Source organism: Camelus dromedarius, chromosome 12 (assembly GCF_036321535.1).
Source record: "Camelus dromedarius isolate mCamDro1 chromosome 12, mCamDro1.pat, whole genome shotgun sequence".
NCBI classification, from domain to species: Eukaryota; Metazoa; Chordata; class Mammalia; order Artiodactyla; family Camelidae; genus Camelus; species Camelus dromedarius.
In genome coordinates this window covers 57,993,162-57,998,474 of record NC_087447.1, presented here as the reverse complement: position 1 = coordinate 57,998,474, position 5,313 = coordinate 57,993,162, and the positions used below count along the sequence as shown (strand labels likewise).

The 5,313-nt window shown below is 32.0% G+C and overlaps 1 pseudogene; it reads right to left on the bottom strand.

Annotated features, from left to right (window-relative positions):
- Positions 1 to 4,541: 4,541 nt before the first annotated feature.
- On the bottom strand, positions 4,542 to 4,615 carry LOC116155523 (U5 spliceosomal RNA; annotated as a pseudogene).
- Between the last annotated feature and the right edge of the window lie 698 nt (positions 4,616 to 5,313).

The window sequence follows — 5,313 nt, the reverse complement described above, 5'->3', positions numbered from 1 at the left end:
TTCCCCATCTTTTTCCAAAGGATGCCTTTTCAACTCTGACATCTTGGCAGCAAACAAGACTTTCAGTCATTTGATATTTTCTTCCAATTCAGTTTCACATTGTGAAGGAGAAACTGCCACAACTAACAAATTAATGCTGGACTCCTACCATGTTATGCCTGGCTTGTTTTAATAATCTCATGGTCTGAACTTTCCAAGTGTGAGAGAAAAACAATGTCAGTTTCTGCTGACCTACTGAAACCAGTGAGCTGTCACATAGGCTATATTTGTTGGTCACTGGAAACTCTATCATTCGTCTCAGTGGAAAGTAAGTTTATTTTTCCTACCCAAATGAAAAAAAAGTAAAGATAAGTCTTATCTGTAAGTTTACCTTTCTTTCTTAAAAAGAAAATTGGCAAGTTCACTCCATATTGTTATTAAGTTTTCCAAGGACATTTCTGTTTCTGTTGACCTTTGAAACATTGCCCTAACAAAGCACCCTGCTTCCTGTCAGGAAACACTCCTGCTGCCGTTTACACTATCACTCCATGGAATGGATTGGAATGTGGTTATTTGGGAAACAGGTTTTTGTTTTTTTTTAAATCTTTTTAAAGTATAAAATGTATCAGTCAAGTAAATAAGTCTTAAGTGTCCTGCTTGATAAATGTTTGGAAAGTGAGCACATCCATGTTAACTGCCACTCATATCAAAATTACCAGAAAACTCCTTCATGTACCATCCTAGTCATTCCCCACCACAAAAGTAATCACTATTCTGACTTCTATCACCAAGATTAGTATGCTTGTCCTGCTTTTGAGTGTTGTGTAAATGGAATCATACCATATGTGCTCTTTTGTGCCTGCCTTCTTTCAGTACTATGTCTGTAAGATTGACCTACATGCGGACATAGTTTATTCTTTGCTGGATAGCATTCCATTTGCATGAACACAGACAGCACAGTTTACTTACATATTCTGCTGACAGTCATTTGGGTTGTTTTGAGTTTTTGGTTATTATCACTAAAGGTGCTAGGAACATTCTTAGCCATGTCTTCTGGTAAACATAACCATTCATTTCTGTTTCCTATTAAGCCAAGGGTAAGATTGCTGGATCATGACATATGTATGTTCAGCTTTAATAACTACCAAACACATTCCAAAGTGTGTGTACCAATTTATGCTCCCATCAACAACTATATGAGAGTTCAAATTGCTCTGTATCCTTGTATTTACTATTTTCAACTTTTAAATTTTAGCCATTTTATGTGTGTATGGTGGTATATTGTGGTTTTAATTTGCTTTTCCCTCGTAACTAATAATATTGATCTCTTTTTTGTGCTTATTAGTCATTTGGATATACTTTTCTGTATTCAAACCTTTTTTTCCTACTGATTCATTCAAGTTCTTTATATATTTTCGATATGATTTTTTGGTTAGATATATGTAGGAAATATTTTCTCCCACTATGTGGCTTGCCTTTTGACTTTGTTAATGGTATCTTTTGCTGAAAAGAGATTTTAATTTTAATAAAATGTATCTTTTTACAGTTAGTTATTTTTATGATTTTTATTTTTTCCAGGGAAGTGGGTGACATAGGGAGCAATGGGCTTGCTGGTGCTGTGTGGAACACGACTAAATCCGCATTTACCCATGTACCAAATGTAGTTTAAAATTTCAACCAAAGGCTTTGAGGATCTATTGGATGTGTAAAGGGGGACATGAAGATATTTTTTTATTTACTACTAAAAGATTTATTGTTTTACCTTCCATATTTAGGTCTCTGATCCACTTTGAGTTGATTTTTTTTCATGGTATTAGGCAGGAGTGAAAATTTATTTTTCCCCATACAGATATATACAGTTGACTTGGCATCATTTATTATTCAGCAGACCATACCCCTCACTGAATTATAGTGGCATTTTGCAGAAATCAAGTGACTGTAAAGGTGTGGTTTGTTTCTGGACTCTTTATTCTGTTCCATTGTACTTACTCATCTCTAGGCCAATGTTGCACTGTCTTAATTACTGAAATGTTATCTTAAGTCTTGCAATTTGGTAGCGTTAAGTTGTCCAGTTTTGTTGTTTTTCTTCAAGATTGTCTTGGCTATCATAGGTCTTTTGCCTAGGTTATACATTTCCATCATAATGTTAGAAATAGCTTGTTAATTTCTACCAAAAAATGCTGAAATTTTGATTTGGATTGTATTGTGTCAATAGATCAAGTTGGGAAGAACTGACATCTTAACTATTTTAAATCTTCCAGTTCATGATAATGGTGTATCTCTTTATTTATTCCAATATTTAAGTTTTCTTTGATTTCTCTCAACAATGTTTTGAAGTCTTCAGCATAGAAATTTTGCTTATATTTCATTACATGTATCCCTTGACATTTGATGTTTTTGATGCTATTATAAATACTATTTTTCCCAATTGTTTGTTGCTAGTAGGAAGAAATGTATCGGATCTTTATTGACCTTGTACTCTGTGACCTTCCTAAATTTCTAGTTGTTCGTAGATTACTTTGGATTATCTGCATTCAAAACCTTGACATCTCTAAGTAAGACAGTTTACTTCTTTCTTTCTAATTTCTATGCTTTTAATTTCTTTTCCTTGCCTTTATTAGGCTGGTTAGAACCTCCAGTTCTAATCAACATTGTTGAATAGAAGTGTGATGATGATTATGTGTCTTGTGCCTGACTCAGTGGGAAGATGTCTAATATTTCACTATTAAGTACAATGTTAGCTTTAGGGGGTTTAAAAAAAAAGATATTCCTTGTTTGCTAAGAGCTTTATCATACTATTATGAATTTTTATCACAATATTGAATTTTATCAAATGCTGTACATACTGAGATGATCATATGTGGTTACCGTTTATGTCCTATTCATTATACCCTTGATTTTTTAATTTTGAGATAATTGTTGATTCACATGCAGTTGTATGAAGTAATACAGATAGATCACATGTACTCTTTACCCAATTTCCCTAAAAATTAGCGTTTTTTCAAAATTATAGTACAATATCACACCCAGGGTATTGATACTGATAGAATCCACTGATCTTTTTCCTGTTGCTGTTCTGATTTTTTAATATTAAACCAACTTTGCATTCTTTATTCATGAATTATTATATATTACTAGATTCAATAAGCTAATATTTTATGAATGATTTTGCAGCTGTATTTATGAGAGATACTGGCCTTTAATTTTTTTTTTCTATAATGACATTGCTAGGTTTTGGTATTAGAATTATATTGACCACATAGAATGATTTGGAAGTGTTTCTTTTTTTTCTGTTCTCTGAGTTTGTGTACGTTTGGTATTATATCTTTTTGAAATGTTTGGAAAAATTCACTAGTGAAGCAAGACAGTTGGCTTTTAAAAATTTTAAAATACATATCTGAGTTTTTAAAACAGTTCTAGGACTATTCAGATTATTTCCTCCTGTTTTTCAGAAATTTTTTTTAAAGAAATGTTTCCGTTTCATCTATATTGTCAAATTTATTGGGAAAGTTTTTTACTCTTAATCTTCTCTTATCTTTTTAGTAATGCCTGTAAAATCTGTAATGATATGTTTTGTTTGTTTTCTCTCTTTTTTTGGTTAGTCTTACTAGGGCTTATCAATTTTAATCCTTCAAAGAACCAGGTTTTGCCCTTGTTGATTTACTCTTTATATGTCAACTTTCTATGTAATTGATTTCCACTCTTTATTTCATTTCTTCTACATTTCTGGTGTATTTTTGCTGTTTTTTCCCTAGATTCTTGAGATAAAATCTTCAATGATTGAATTTTCAACCTTTCTTCTTTTTAATACATGAACTTAAAGTTATAAATTTCCCTTTAAACACCAGTTGAGCTGGTTCCCACAAGTTTTGACATGTCATTTTTTTCATTATTATTGAATTCAAAGTATTTTTCCTTATGATTTTTTCTTTCACCCACAGGTTTTTCAGAAGTATCTTGCTTTCTTTAACCTTTTTATAGGTTTTTTTGGTTCCATTATTGTTGTTTTTAGTTATTTTCTACTGCGGTCAGAGAACTATGTTCTATGCAGTTCAACTTTTTGAATATTTCTTGCCACTTTATGGCCCAACATAGTCTATTTTTGTAAATGTTTTATGTACACTTGAAAAATATGTGTATTCTATAGTATAGTTGTTCAGCTTTTTATAGACCTAATGATTTTTTTTTCAGTCTATCAGTTATTGAGAGAGAGATGGTAAGATTCTCAAGTCTGATTGTAAATTTGTTTATGTCTTTTTTTCTTTTTTTATTGTGGTAAAATATACATAACACAAGGTTTACCATATTGCTTTTTAGTTTAGTAAATTTTGCTTTATATATTTTGAAATCATATTATTATTTAAAATTGCTATATCATCCTGATGAATTAATCTGTTTATTATTATGACATATTTTGCTTTATTTTCTCCTTACCTTTTTAACACTTCTTACTGTAAAGCCTACTATGTCTAGTAGTTTAGTCACACCACCTTACTTTTGGTTAATGTTTGCATGGTATATTTACTTTCAATGTATCTGTGGCCTTCTGTTTAAAAGGCGTTTCATGTAACTGTTCCTCTCCACAGAAATCTTTTGTAAAAGGCAAAAGATTTATACAATCTGCAGAGAAACCAGAGTATAAAAATGGTGTTTCTTATAGAAAGCCTTATGAGTAGAACTAGCTTTAAAATGGAATGCTGGTGTCAAATTCAGGCACAGTCAGTGTCTCCTTGGCTGTGGTACCAATGAGAGGGAAGTAGTAATGACCTTGGATAGGGTCTCAGCACTTTAGACCTGATAAAGCTGATGGGAGACGGATCTCCCTATTGATGGAATATTTTTATAACACAAGTTACCACCTACAATTCTGTTTCTAAAATAATTGATACTCATCATAAACAGTGTTAAGTTAAAGAAGAGTAGGCTTGAATTGTGGACTGGCTGTCTATCACTCAGCAATCTCACAGGGAAAGATGTGTAGTCAGTGCTATACAAACCTCTAAATGTATCTTGGGCAATTTCTAATTGAACTATTGGAATTGGAATCCTAGATTGGAATCCTAGATTAATCTGTAAAATTTTAAGTGGTAAGCAACCTCAGAAAGCATCCTGGCCCACTGTCCTGCTCCTGAATGTTTGAATATGGAAATATAGAGTGAAATTTCATTTTTGTCACTCATGCCATGCGGGTAAATGAATAGCTGAATACTTGGAACTTTGATTTTTAAATGTAGTTATGACCTTTAGAAATAACAACTGCTTTAAAAATGGACCGAAGTGTAAATAAAATGGGCAATTGATATACTTCAGTTCCCAAAGAAAATATATAAGATA